Source organism: Hibiscus syriacus, unplaced genomic scaffold (assembly GCF_006381635.1).
Source record: "Hibiscus syriacus cultivar Baekdansim isolate YM2019G1 unplaced genomic scaffold, ASM638163v2 tig00110303_pilon, whole genome shotgun sequence".
NCBI classification, from domain to species: Eukaryota; Viridiplantae; Streptophyta; class Magnoliopsida; order Malvales; family Malvaceae; genus Hibiscus; species Hibiscus syriacus.
This window is the reverse complement of record NW_024062672.1, coordinates 1,169,943-1,186,300: the sequence shown is the minus strand read 5'-3', so window position 1 is coordinate 1,186,300 and position 16,358 is coordinate 1,169,943. Positions and strand designations below refer to the sequence as shown.

At 29.0% G+C, this 16,358-nt stretch overlaps 1 non-coding gene and 1 pseudogene across 1 annotated transcript; both read right to left on the bottom strand.

Annotated features, from left to right (window-relative positions):
- The window catches only part of LOC120116866, a 36,424-nt pseudogene extending 24,397 nt beyond the window's left edge, over window positions 1–12,027 (bottom strand).
- Window positions 6,123–6,213, bottom strand: TRNAY-GUA. The gene is given in 2 exon segments: window positions 6,123–6,158; window positions 6,177–6,213. It is a non-coding gene; the product is annotated as a tRNA-Tyr (tRNA).
- Window positions 12,028–16,358: the final 4,331 nt, after the last annotated feature.

Here is a 16,358-nt window from a genome sequence, read left to right as displayed (position 1 = left end):
ATACAATTCAATTAAGTAATGATTTACTCAACTAAATACATTGCAATCATGATTTACTCAATTACTATTTTAAGTTATATTAGAAATTTAGGAAACATAAAATTATAAATTTTATAGAGCGTAAAATTAAAACATCAATAAAAATATATATAAAATATATCTGAATTAAAATATTTAACAATAATATTTAAAAACATTATGATAATGTATGATGGAGCTAAGTAATTGGAGAACAATATTCCATGACACTTTGCTTCCCCTTCAGGCCAATAAAGAATGAAAATTTGTAATAATTGATAATTTAAGATTAAGTTATATATTAATTGATTAATTAAAACAAAATACTAATCACTGCCTTTTAACATTGATTAAGTGCTCTAAAAAATAATATTGGTGGAGTGATATTGAAAAACATTATAATTAATTCTATGAAGAAGTAACAAATATAATCACAATTGTAATTAAAAAATATATATATTCGAACAATTTCAAGGGTTTGTTTGTTTCTATGTAATTGATTTTTCAAAAAAATGTTTTCCTCATTTTCTAGTGTTTGATTGACGGAAAATAAATTACCAATATAATTCATTTTACTTGTCAATAAAATTTCCTTTGCAATTTTTAGGAAATAATTTATGGTATGATTTTCTGTAAATCATTATATGAATTTTTCACTTCAAAACATAAATACTTGAAATATTATTATTTTATATATTTAATGCATTATTTTGGCATCATTTTAATAAAAATATTAATTATTAAATTATATTTATTGAAAATTTAAATAATATAATATAATATTTTTTTAATGTTATAGTAATATATTTAATTATATTTTTATAATATATAATATTTTTTCTTTTCTTTTGATAATATATAATAAATTTTTAATAAAATTAATATTATTTATTAGTTTCATAAAAAAAATATTATTTACTTATAGAATATATAAAATAATATATTTTTTAATAACTTTTAGAATATAATATAATATCCTTATTTTAATATTATCATTTTTAATATTTTTAACAATATTTATATTTTAATAAGTAATCAATATAAGTAATAATATATTAACTTTATTTTTAATAAATAATTAATATAGTTTAAAATATTTGTATTTCAATAAAATATAACAAATCTTTATACTTTTATTTATAAAATTATAGACATAATATTTTAATATTAATATGACATAAATAATATTAAATATTTATTCTGATATTTTTAAAAAATATAATATTTTTAATAAATAATATTATTTATTATGTTCAATATTTATAGTAAATAATTTTTAAAAAAATATTTATCAACAAATAAAAAATAATTTACACAACATAATCTAAACACCGTAAAATAATTTTTAAAAAATATTTTACATAAAATATAATTCATTTTACAAAAATCAATTTTTAAAATTTATTTTCCGTGAAATAAATTATCCGTAATTTTATATTTGTCAATGAAAATAACTCGCAAATACATAACATCTTATGAATAATACATCCACCTCGGGTTTCGGTGAGATTAATATTGACATAATCAAGGGATCTATAGAGTTTTAATTTCGATTTACTTATTCTCACATAGATTTTTATAGAACGATAACATTTTGGTGTTGTCTTTTATTTTTTATTTTTAAATAATCTTAAGGTGATTACAATGTAGTATTTATTTATAATTTTTTAGTTAATAGCAACACACATACATTCGTATATTCAACTATTTGAACTTATGATCTCTAGAGAGAACAATACTAATTTTAACCACATAGGTCATTTGATAAGTTCTAGATATAAGTTCAGCGGCAGAGCTCTCTTGGGGACCAAAGGGATCCGACCCCTGTAAAAAAGTATATTCGATAGATTTTGATCAAGTAATATTTTAGTTCATGTAAAAATAGGCATTCAAATTAAAAAATATATAAGATTTTATTAAATATTTTATTAAGTATAGGCCGAAATAAAGAATGATAATTCAATGTTCTCAATTTTTTGTCTAATAATAATTTAGGTGATCATAAGTTTAAATATCTAAAAAAATTATATTTTTTCTTAAAAAATAAATATTTCTACCCCTACCAATATTTAATCATAGTTTCATCCATGTATAAGTTAGATCAATGGTTTTTTATTCTCTAATTCCATGACATAATCATAAATGTTGTCCTCTCAATTTTAAGACTTCACCTTAACTAATTCGGACCAACCCGCGTCGTATATATATATATAAAACATACGTCGTGTTTTATTTTTATTTTACTGTTTTCCAGCTAATATGTGTCTGAGCTCTTTTTTCTTCTAACACCAAACGGGCTTTATTTTTTTAAAAAGAACTACATTAAGTACGGAGTAACATTTACTTTTATATAATTTGCCTAAGCTTTTAGTATTAAAATCATTAATTAAAGAGTTTAAAAATTGATAGGTGCTTTAAGTTTTAGGATAACTTTGATTGATACTAGAGTTCATGAGCACCCATAAAATTTATGTCAAGAACATGACAATGGACCCACTTATTGAAGGGCATCTTCAATTTGCCTTCTTATTCCTTTTTACAACTGAAAATAAAAGAACAAAATTGTAAAATAAATAAGACGATTGCATACTTATAAGTTACTAACAACTCTAAAAGAGAAAACTCTAGCCCAATGCTAAATACATTAATTAAAAGAAAAATTTTAAAATAATAAAAAGATTCTAAATTACCCTAAATACATTTTGAAAAATATAAAGATAATTTAATCACAAATATTTAATAAAATTATTTGAAATTCGTAATAAATTAAAATTCTCGTATTGGTCTCGTATCCAATTTTCTGCATGCGTAGTCTTCGCAAAGATAAGCATATCTTGAGTTTCCAACGTCCGATTGAGGCATTTCACAAAGCGTTGAAAAGCTAACTAAAAGTCTATCATATTTTAAGAAGGCATCATGCCTTTGGAAATGCACGAATCTCACTTTAAATTTTGTCTCAAGCCGATTGATATTTCATGCTTCAAAATCAGCTTCAACAAAAATGTTTGAGTCTTGAAAAAAAAGTAGGCCGAACAAAAATCAGGTATTACAGGCGAAAACATATTTTCAATAAAAATATATAGAAAAAATTTAAAATATATAATAATTCTAAAATTTCAGGGGTGACTGTTTCAACCAATCCCCTCGATCCATTCATGATGTTAGGGGTGACTTTATAAAAAACTTAGGGGAGAAAACATATCAACAATCGAAAATATAAAAATATCTAAATTATATGAGAATTTAAAATCTCTAAAAAAAGATGGTATCGTTAAGTAGCCAATCCCTTCAGCTCATCCTTATTGATAGATGATAATGAATACTCCTTAAAAGTCTAATACTATTTAATATTTTAAATTTTAAATTTCATAAACAAGGTTAAAAGATCATCATATGTATCCTTTATTTATCTTTAAAATCAACAATATAATTTATTTATTAAAATTAAAAAAATATTATAAAAAAATGTTATCTACAAGGCCCATCCTATGAAATAGAGCTACATGCCAATGGTTTTTGGTTTTTGTAGCTTTATCTAGTGATTGTTACCTTTATCATGATAAAATGAAATATTGAACTATATTTTATTTCCTTTTGCACCGTTATTGTATTAACTAAATAGATGATTGTTATCATTAAAAGTCACATGTTCGAACATTAATAATCATAGGATATTTGAGTGTTTGTTAGTAAATGGTTAACAATCTTTAAAACATATATTATTACTTATAATCATCCGAGATTAATAAAAGAAATCTTACCTTACTTTGTAGGTCTTATTCCAATTCTATGGTTAATATTTGTGATTCTCTATTCTGTATAAATTTTAAATTTAGTGTATAATTTTGATTTGATTTAAAGGACTATTTTATCTATTATATTTAATTATATTAATTATTATCATTTATGTGGATAGGATTCACCTATAGATTTATATAAATCGTGCTAGTTAGTGAATATAGATGGATGATGATTAAATTTGTCTTGGATGGTAATAAATGAAACGGTAAATTATATAAATCATCACTCAATTTTCTTGCCACTCGTACTATGGTCAATAAATTTTAATTGCTTTTAGTTTTATCATTAAACTTTTCAAATTGCTCATAGTTTGATCATTCTACCGTTAAATAATTAACAACATTATGACATGACAGATGTATGGATAAGAATTTAATCCGGATATGGCGGATTCTGACCCAACCCAACCCAGGGTAATATTATAATTTTCTTCTGTAAATTTAGGGTTAATTGTTATAATACCCTCTCTATATATATTTTATTAGATCTTTATTTTACCAAACAATTTTTTTTCTTCATATTTATGTTGGATCGAATCAAATGCTAATTTTTACCTTAAAAATTAGGTTGAATCAAATTCGAGTAGAGAGGATTTGCTTCTCGAGTTGGATTCAAGTGAAGGGGATATGATTCTCAGGCTTTGTTGGCCAAAACTAGACTCAACCCGACTTGTTGACATTCCTAGCCATACAACACCAAAACATATTGTTTTATAACAATAAATTTATACCAAAATAATTTTGTTTTGAATCCATACAAATGACAATGTTTTCTCTCTTTTTTCTTGATTTCCCTCTTATATTCTTTTTCCTTTTTTTCCTATGCCAAGATTTCGATCACTAATCATCATGACCATTCATCCCATTGGTCTCCCATTGTTGTTTTAGGCACCAAAATAAATCTCTCACTCTCTTCTTTGTCTTTGTAGGTTAGCTCCTCAAAATGAACTAAAATGTTGGTGAGGGTGAACGACTATGTGTTTAGAGTAGTCAATGGTGTTGATGATGGTTCAACGGTGATGAAAAAATGTGGTATGATACAAGATATGACCGAAAATATCTATAGTTTCGGGTGTTGAGGAAAATGTCGATGAATTAAATTTTTCTTAATATTCGAGTGAAATGAAGATTAGATTCAGACTCAAGAGAAGTGATCTAAAATTTTTAAGTTTAATGGTCGTCCCTGCAGTGGTCATGATATGAGTTGGTGCTTGTGTGGCTAAAAGTTAATGAGAAAAGTCAAATCAACATAGAGTTAGGAGATAGCGATTGAGTGGTTAGAAAATTCAATATCTAAAATTGAGTGACAAAAGTAAGAAGTTTTAATGTTTAGTGAGCAAGACATAAAGGGAAAGTTAAGTGATGATTTGTACAGTCTATCCTAGATGAAAAAGTAGATAAGGATTCATTAATTTAGGGTTTAGGTTATCAAACTATGTTCCAATCCAACTAGAAATTTAGGGCTCTGTTTTTTTTTTTCAAAAGAAAACGTAGGCCCGATAATCAGACCCCAAAACTCAAGTTGGGTACCTGGCAGGCTCTAACCAGATCAAAGGGTGTCTTGCCCTTGCCCTTTGCTTGAGCTATATTTTGGGCGACTGACAGTAAACTTCGACAAATCCTTAATAGTTGTGATCACGTTGGGCTCAAATTTTATTTGAAGTTAAATTAGATCGCATTTCATTAGAAGAAAACTATCTGATATCTATTTTCTTTGCTGATAAAATTCGAAACTGATAATAATTTATTTACCAATTTTAAACATAAATAAATTTTAAAATGAATTCGTGTCCATCTTAAATTTACTGGAGATCTGTCACTGTTGTGACCTACTCCTCTCTTCTCAATAACCATTACATTTTCCCGTGTCACAACTAGAATGGTATGTAGGATGTATGCTTGTGTACAGTGACGGATACATTTCTTAGTAAGGGTGAACATTGAAATCTAAATTTTTTTCATTATTTATTTATTTTATTAATTGTGTATCTAAAATTTTATTTGTGTCAACCTAAACATATATCACTTCCCCGCTTCCCTTACGGTAAGCATTTTCATTTTCGTTGTTTTGCACTTCAACCCACACCAAGGGATGCTCGTGAAAACCGCATTTAATCTGTTCCACCACCTCCATCTCCATCTGGAAACAATTCATGTTAATCAAAGAACCAAAACAAAGCGAGAAACAAAGAACTTATTATTAATTAAAAAAAATATTCTAATACTGCTGATGATTGACAAACTGAAAATGAGAAAACAAAATTTATAAACATAGGTGAAAAGAATGTAAAAGTAAAACGAGAATCCGACCTGCCGGATTCGAACCAGCGACCTAAGGATAGCTTTGAAGAAAACCCACTACAGTCCTCCGCTCTGCCAACTGAGCTAAGGTCGGTTTGATTTCTTCTGACTTTAAAAAAATTATTTATAAAATATTTGATAACAAGCTTAAGAAAAGTGTTTGATCTTTTAGCCATCCTCAATAGTTTTTCCCTCTTAGATATTATTCCAAATTCAGCAATACTCTTTTTTAATTGAATAATTTCCAATGAAACTCGTCTAACAACTTTCGGTAAACATGCATGTGATAAATTTTTATTTTTAAAAACCCACACTTTAACATTACTATTGATAGATTATGAATTTAAAGTCATTTGAAAACTTTAAGAGTTCAACATCACCAGAAAATATGAACTTTTTTAATTATTTATTTATTTATTTTATAAATTGTATTTATCTTAAATTTCATTTGTATCTATCCCATACAAAAATTTTATGTACGTGTACCCACCTCAAATAAAATTCTAAATCCACCTCTTGATGATATGTTGATTCCGACTAACGACAATTAAATGGAGTTGGATGCTACAGTAAGTGAAGCTCCAAAGGATTATGGTCCCCTCTCATCATTTAAATACATGGTCGTGGGCAATGATTAGGGATATTTTGAAGTGGATCATAAAATTTAGAATCGTTGGAAGTCTACAATGTTAAAGTTGATGGAGATTGAGAATGATTTCCTTTTGGACATATTCAATTGACTGTAAAAGATTCAATTATTTTTTGAGTCTAAATAATTATTTAAATATATTTATTTGATCTGTCGATTATACTTTACAAACGAAACATGTTCAAAATTATTGAAGATTTTTTTTTAATAGTCTGAAATAATTAGAAGATAATATTTATTTAAAATTTTTTATTATTGATAATACATATATTTTATTAACACAATTAATCAAATATATAACCTAATAAAACTTATTAACTTAATCTTATAGATTGATTATCAAAACGATTAGTTGCAAGACTAAAAGCTCAAATAATTTATATGCAACATATTTATTTCTACATTATAAAAATAAATTTTAAGTTTAATATCCATAATTTTTATATTTATAAACTATAAAGTATTTAAATATTATAATTTGAATTAATTTTTTCCTAATAAGATCCCTAGTCAAATTTGTTATTTGCGCATGTAAATTAAGAACAAAACTTTAAATGATAAATATAAAAATAAGTATCTAAATTATACCTTAAAATATAATTTGGTATTTAAATAATTTTTCATTGAAAATACACGTCTAAAGTTATCTATGTTGCACTTTTAGATATCTATCATTATTTTATTTAAATTTTTAATAATAAAAATATTATGTTTTCAAAAATAAAAAATCAAACCGCCTTCTCCTCGTCGTCCCTCTCCCTCCAGTCACCTCACCTCCGACGACGATCAGTCACCCTCGATTGAGTTTTATTTGGAGCATGATGAGAAACACAACGATGACGGTCATGTAACACACAGATATGTGTAGCCACCAAAATCACCAGAAAACATAAATGAAAAACATAAAAATCTTGTGACCCGTCACGACATTTTTCACGATGATTGGCGTAGTTTTACGATGGATGCGGGATTGGATTTTGGTCGCGATGGCGAGACAATTTTGATGATATTAACGGTGAAGAACACGGACAAATGGTGGAAGATCGACGACAAAAGTGTAAAATTTGGGAGTTTTATATTTTTAATTATAATATTGATTTTTTAAATAAAATAATTTTTAAAATTTTAAACTCGTGACATGTGTCAGATAACGACTAAATTTAGCAGTGGTTACGGTCCAGACACATAAAAATGTAACGTTGGAAACGTTAGACACCTATTTTTAGCGGATAATTTTTTAGGCACCAAATTACATTTCGAGGTATAATTTAGGCACTTATTTTTGTATTAAGCGAACTTTCAATGATTTTAAAATATTTTTTGCATAATAAATTGATTTTTGGGTAAACTCCATGTTTAGTACTTAAACTATAAGTTTTGATCTGTTTCAGTATATAAACTTTAAATTTTTTCAAAATCATTCCTAACATTTATTTTTGTTTTGTTTTAGTACCCGTTAAAAACCTAACATTAAGTTTTGAAAAAATTGAAAGTTTAGGTATTAAAATGGACCAAAGCTAATAGTTTAGTTATTAAACGAGTTAAATTTTTAATGATGAGGTACTAAAATGAAACTAAAATTAAATATTAGATATGATTTTAAAAAAATTAAAAGTTTATATATTAAAATGAACAAAAACTGATAATATAGATTTTAAATGTATAATCCTTAACTTTTATATATAAAAAGTTTTATTTGAAAAATTAAAGTAAAGAAAACAATAATATCTGTCCTTTTGTAAGACATTTGTTTAATAATATCAATTTTTATTTAAAATATTTAAACCAGTATTAATTATTATGCATAATTGAATAGAGTAATCGAACAAAATCCAAATATTCGATTTAATTTAAAATATTATTAGAAATAAAATATAAAATAAAAATAGATAAAAGGCAAAAGTTTCATTTTTATGTAGTAAACTCATTTTATTATTTTTCTTTTATCATATTTTCGCATCAATTTAGCTTTTAAAATTGATAAATTGTATCAATGTTTAAAATATGGGTAAATTATATCATTGACCACTAAATTATATAGCCTTTTTATTTTTGCCATTGATCTTTCAATTTTGCCAATCAGGCCATTAAGTTATTTAATTGTTCTCAATTCAACTACTTGTTAAATATTTAACAGAATGGTTGATGTGACAGTTAACAAAATTGATATAATTACATATTTGGTCTTTTATACTTATACATTTTATCAATTTGGTCATACTTTTAATTTAATATAATAAATTTAATCCACTAATAAGATGATGACAAATGTCACCATCAGGTTAAATGATTTCTTATAATTTAAATTTATTTAATTCAATTATTTATCTTCCAATCAGATAGTGACATATGTCACCATCTGGTTAAAAGAAAATCAATTTAGCATTCGAAGTTACTCAATTATATCAATGCTTAAAATATGAGTAAACTATACCATTGACCACTGAATTATTTAACTCTTTTACTTTTACCATCGATCTTTCAATTTTATCAATCAGACCACTAACTTATTTATTGTTCTCAATTCAACCATTTGTCATTAATATTTCACTGAAGTGTTGATGTGATAATTAATAAAATTGGTATAATTACATATTTGGCCTTTGATACTTATATATTCTATCAATTTGGTACTATTTTTAATTTAATATAATAAATTTAATCCTCTAATAAGATTAACATCATACTAAATAAATTTTTAAATTTAAATTTATTTAATTATTTATCTTCTAATCAAATAATGACATGTGTAACACCTAAGAGACAAAACTTGTACGTTTAGCCACTGAGCCAAACTCGACACCTTAATTTTTAGTGTTTCTTCTTTACAGAATCTGAAAGTGCCTTCGTTGATTTCTATAGGCTTTTTGACCAAAACATCACCCTATTAAAAAATACTACCTATCAAACACCCTTTCCTAACTATTTCTCGATTTAACACATTTTTTTAGGAGAGAGAATGAGGCGCAAGGCAGGAGATACACCTTAGTCGAGGGTAGGGAAGGCGCACCACATAAAACGTGCATTCCATGAGTTTTATGAATGATGCGTCTTAGGGAATGCGCCTCCATTGAATGATGGATCATAGGGAACGTGCTTCTCATGCCAGATGGTTTTAGGTTTAGGGTTTTATGTTAAAGTAATTTTAGGGTTTTGTAATTGGTCTTAGGTGTTTTTAGTGGTTTAGGGTGTTATATTTGTATGGTTTAGGTTTTTTAAAGAAGTGTAGGGTTAAAATTGATTGTATGTTAGAATGTTTGTGTTTTTAAAGTAAGTTTAGGGTTAAAGTTGATTGTATGTTAGATGTAAGAAATAAACGTTAAACATTTAATTGGAATATATATATACACACACAAAAGGGTCATCTTGCAAAAATAAACAAGCTGAAATCACATTAATTGAAACTACAAAAAATGAAATAACATCACTTTATCGAAAGTGCAAGAACTAATGCGAGGTTCGACAAATCCCATAACATCATGATTATTTTCTCTAATATCTTCACGAGTAGTTCGAAGAAATATCAATGTTTAAAATATGAGTAAACTATACCATTGACCACTGAATTATTTAACTCTTTTACTTTTACCATCAATCTTTCAATTTTATCAATCAGACCACTAAATTATTTATTGTTCTCAATTCAACCATTTGTCATTAATATTTCACAGAAGTGTTGATGTGATAATTAATAAAATTGGTATAATTACATATTTAGCCTTTGATATTTATACATTCTATCAATTTGGTACTATTTTTAATTTAATATAATAAATTTAATCCTCTAATAAGATTAACATCATACTAAATAAATTTTTTAATTTAAATTTATTTAATTATTTATCTTCTAATTAAATAATGACACGTGTAACACCTAAGAGACAAAACTTGTATGTTTAGCCACTGAGCCAAACTCGACACCTTAATTTTTAGTGTTTATTCTTTACAGAATCTGAAAGTGCCTTCGTTGATTTCTGTAGGCTTTCTGACCAAAACATCACCCCTAATAAAAAATACTACCTATCAAACACCCTTGCCTAACTATTTCTCGATTTAATACATTTTTTAGGAGAGAGAATGAGGCGCAAGGCAGGAGACACACCTTAGTTGAGGGTAGGGAAGGCGCGGCACATAAAACGCGCATTCCATTAGTTTTATGAATGGTGCGACTTAGGGAACACGCCTCCATTGAATGATGGATCGTAGGGAATGTGCTTCTCATGTAAGATGGTTTTAGGTTTAGGGTTTTAAGTTAAAACAATTTTAGGGTTTTGTAATTGGTTTTAGGTGTTTTTAGTGGTTTAGCTTGTTATATTTGTATGGTTTAGGTTTTTTAAAGAAGTGTAGGATTAAAATTGATTGTATGTTAGAATGTTTGTGTTTTTAAAGTAAGTTTAGGGTTAAAGTTGATTGTATGTTAGATTATAAGAAATAAATGTTAAACATTTAATTGGAATATATATATATATATATATATACACTCACACGAAAGGATCATCTTGCAAAATAAACAAACTGAAATCACATTAATTGAAATTACAAAAAATGAAATAAGATCACTTTATCGGAAGTGCAAGAACTAATGCGAGGTTCGACGAATCCCATAACATCAGGATTATTTTCTCTAATATCTTCACGAGTAGTTCGAAGAAATGCACAATGTCCGCATCCTTGAGCTTCCGCATAAAAATCTTGATCTTCATGATAACATTAAGGAGGTGGGAAGGTAGGTCGATAAAAGTCACTCTTGCATGGCTGAAAGGTCATTGTTGGAAATGAAGCCTGTGATAGATTCATTCGATATAGGTGGATGGGAGCTGTCCGAAAGGATAACCGTTTGGTGGTTAGCATAACCAAGAATAACCATCGGTTTACCAAGAACAGTCTTGGAAGAAGAGGGTCGTTCACGTAAATCTTACACGGAAACTTTATTAGTTGACAATTGCGGAATTAGATGCTTGGATCCAAGAGTACCAAGTTTTTAATTCCCAAGGTCATTGTTGGAGACTTTTTCTGAGGTGGGGTTACTTTACCACTAGTTTTTTGCTTGTCCAATTTGGACCCTGAAATTATTGATGCAGTTTTAGAATTTATAATAAGAGCAGATTCTGGGGCATTCACAGCTGGAGAAACTTCATTATGGAAAGAAATAGAATTTGTGATAGGCACGTTTTGCAGTTCATCATGATCCAAGGTTTCAAAGACAGGATTTGAATGCGGAGAAATCAAATCATTTCCATTCAATTGGCTAGAATCCATTTATTGGGGCCTTGAATTGCTTTTTCTTCGTTCGACAATCATCCAAGATCCGAAGGGTTCTTTCGGAGCCTGGGGCAACGGTGGTTGAGGTGTAGAGTTCGTGTGTGGTTCATCATGATCATGGAGTTTCGGACATATCTTTTAGGTGACCATAGAGGCCACAGTAGAAGTAAATAGTAGGTTAAGAATCATACTCAATAATCTGAACTCAACCGGAAATTTTCATTTAAATCATTTTTATCGGACAAAAGGCTATACTGTTTAATTCTATGTTTAATTTTTTTTCAGGTAAACTTAGAACGAAATGGCTTGGACCTTTGACGGTAACTCACGTTTTCCCTCATGTTGTGATAGAAGTCGAAGATAGCTCGGGGGCACGGTTTAAAGTCAATGGCCAAAGATTTAAACCATTTTATGAGAACATGTCGATTGGGTTAATTGAAGAAATTAATTTGGAGGAGCCAAAAATCTAAATCAGGTCGTTGAGCTCAACGACACTAAACAAAGCGCTTTATGAGAGACGACTTATTTTTAATTTCGTTCATTTAATTTAATTCGGTTTTACGTTGTATTCTTTGATTTCGTTAAACATTTTATTTACATTAATTTTGTTTTAATTTTAAAGTAACATGGTGAATGTATTCAGATTTAAACGGAGTCTAAGCGGTGTTTTTGATCAAAATTTGTAATTTTCGGACCTCCCAATCGGCACCAGTAGCGCATAAATTTCCCCCAGCAGTAGAGTGCACCATTTCATTAAACGGTAGACGCTAGCAAAACCCAAGGCGCGGCGCACATTAGCATATCCAAATTTAAATTCTCCTCAACCCAGCCGTCTACACCCTTGACTCTTGCCTCCCAAATTCAAACATGCCTCCTTATCCCAACAATTACTCAACCGGCCACTCCCCTTTCATTCTTTAAATTTCCTTGGGCCTCACACGTCATTAATCTCTCCCCATTATCCAATTTAATTCAAAACCCTTTTCTTATTATAATTGCCTCATGTAACATAATCCTAAACTATTTCCTTAGCCACCCGACCAATCTTCTATTCCTTTGTTTATTTCTTCAACCATCGGCCGTACCTCTCCACCATCACCTCCTGCCATTTCACTAACGCTGCCGCCCTCTATTCCTCTTCTATTCCTGATGTCGTTTCATTTCGTCTATGTGGTCATCGCTTTAACATTTCTATTTCTGAATTTATTATTGTTATGGGATTCATGACGAATGTCACGAGTCTAGATTATCTAACGGCTTTAACTAAGATGCCATAGAAATTTGACGCGAATTCTGTCTATTCTTTGCTCACCAGTTTTAGTGATTAGTCCTTCGATCCTCGCTCGACCAAGGCAATTCACCTTCATGACTCGACATTACATTACATCTACCGGTTTTTAGCTTACAACTACTTAGGCCGAAATGATTCTTCCATCGTTTTGAGTAACACTGAACTTTTCTTTCTTTGGTGTATGTTCATTGGTCGAAAGGTAAATTTGGGCTTTTTGGTTCGCCCGTGCATTCAAGATCGTTATTTGATCCAATCGCACACTTATCCTTGGTCCCTACATTACTAATATTGTCGCTCGTGTTGCTAATTTCGATATTATGGACTTTACTTATGCATTTTGTATAGATGGCCTAGATGAATGTTGCTTGGATTCGATGGGTTTGCTGGCCGGAACTGTTATCGTGCCTTACTTTGTTCTACCGGGAGTGATGAAGCCACGCACCGAACGTGTTTTCACCCAATGACGTGTGCCACCACCACCACCTTAACACTGGTGCCCAGATGTGCAAGGGCAAATGTACAGTGTCAATGATGGCCTCCACTCCATCGAGGAGAACATCACAAGATATTGGGGCAATACGACTTAAGTGAGGGCATAGAGATTTCATCAAATTTCATCTTACTTGTCTTGTGATTTGTTTGATTGTATGCGTTGGTTGACTTGGAGGTAACTTGATTTAAATTCTTCGTTTTCGTTGATTGTTTTTAGTATGTTGTGCTTGCTTAAGTTCATGTGATTATTTTGAATACAGATATTCATGACAGTGTAATTGCATGAGTAGTGATCAAGTTGACTCCATTGTGACCATCCTTGATTTTATTGATTGAAATTTTGCCTAACTCAATACTTGTACACACTTTGGTGAGATTTTGAGCCTTGATAACCATGTTCTTTAATTTTTATGCTATTGTTCTTGTTTGATTGTGTCAAACTAAACGTTGAAGATCTAGAACTTGTAGTACGATGCATGTTGAGATTACGAAGGAATTTAATGCTTTAAAGTGATTTGGGCACTTAGGATTCACCCCCAATTTTTACCCAAAAGGCCTATCGTTTTTCCTTCACCATAATTTTAAATCCAAAACTTTACATTTATCCCTCTCTTCCACACAAAAAAAAGAAAGAAAGAAAAATGAAACTTCGGGAAAAAAGGAATTGTTTTCAAAAAATCGGAAAAAAATATAAAGGAAAAATTGAAAAAAAGAAGAAAAATTTGAATAAAAAAGGAAAAAATTATTGTTTGATGATATGTTGTTTATTGCTTTTGTTTACTTTGTTTGCGGACCTGATTTATATGTTTGGAAAACTCTTTGTCTTAATTCTTAACCTCATTTCTAACCTACTATCCCACCTTTACCTAAGCCACATTATAACCCTTTTCAAGACCCAATGGTTTTTGCATCTTATTCTAATTAAGTAGTGGAGATTTGATTGTATTACAAGCTTATGGAAATTCATGTTTGGTTCCGACTTTGAGTGTTCTTGCACCCGAAACACATTAAGTGGATTAAGTGAACATTTGTGAGGAATTGAGTTAGGTTGAATTTAGATTGATGAATGATTAGAAGTTTCGATTTTTGTTTGACTTTATCCTACTTATGCTATTTCAATTGATAGATGTATTGATTCGAGTAATTATTGTGAACTTGGCTTGCATAATTTACTTTGGTATGAGACGAGGCGGAGGAAGGTAAATTAATTTTTGACCAATTTGATTAAAGCATAATTGAGGACAAGCATGAGCCAAGTGAGAGGGAATTTGATGAACATTTTAAATCGTCACTTTTTACTTGTTATTTTTCCCATTTTATGAATTTATTATTGTTGATTTGAGTTGTCTTTCGCTTATTTTCGTGCAGTGATTTGTTTTTCCAAAATTGGCATAAAAAAGGACGCATTCTTCATTTTTTTTCTCTTATCATAGCTGGAGACATGGGCACGACGCTAGGCATGATGCGGGTCTAACGTGGCAATTTATAGAAGGTCCATTCAACACAAGGAAGATTCTGGAAACAACCCAATCGGCATGATCTGAAGAGATATTTTAGGGAATTTAGTTTTTAAGTTTGAATTTAAAACATTTGATTTATCTTTAAAATTTAGGATTATTTTCATTTTAAATTTCTTGTTATTTTCAGGATTTAGAAGCTTATTAATACCCTCCTTAGAGTATGTCTTAGGTGTGTTGGATTCTATCTTTGTTTTTTTTATTTTCTATTTTATAAAACAAGTTTCCTTTTCTTTATTTTGTTCTCTTACTTTAAGTTTTATTCATTTTTTACAAACAAAAATATGATAAATATGATTTATATCATGCTTAGCTAATTTTCTAATTAGCCAAGAGCTAGCGATGACTCAATTTCAAATGTGAGAATTGATAAACACTTAAGAACCCTTACATTCTCGATTTTCTGTTTAATTAGTTTGGCAATCTACCTTACTTTCAAAATCAAAACACTTTCATTTCAAAAAGTCGACGTTGGTCTGGATGTTGTTATGATTTATAGTTGGGATGAAAGATCAACTCGTGGCATATTCGACTTCCTGTGAACATACTTTGCGGTGGTCCACTAAGGAAAATCAAGATCAGATTCAATTCTCATCGAGACAACATAATCTGAGTTGGGCTTTTCTAAAACTTAATCTGATTTGTTCTAACGACAATAGTTGTGGTTAGTCCATTCAAGAATCGACTTTCGAATAGTGACTTGGGAAGATCGATTACCAAAGAGAAAGGGAAGTTATAATGGGTTGGACCTTGTAGACTATAACCGACATGAATCCCGGAGTAAAATCCATTTCGTTGGTCAAACGAAATTGAAGCAAAGCTAGCTCGAGGCTATTCTCTTATTATCAATTTTTAAATCTTTATTTACCACTTTAATTTCCTTCACTTCAATTTTATATCTTTATTTACTACTTTTATTTATTTACTGTCATCTCTTATTCGCCAACCCTTGTTTATTTTCTTTTGTTACAGCTGTATGGCTTGAAATCAACAAGTTCTACATTAGGAATTTCTATGTCCCTACAGAT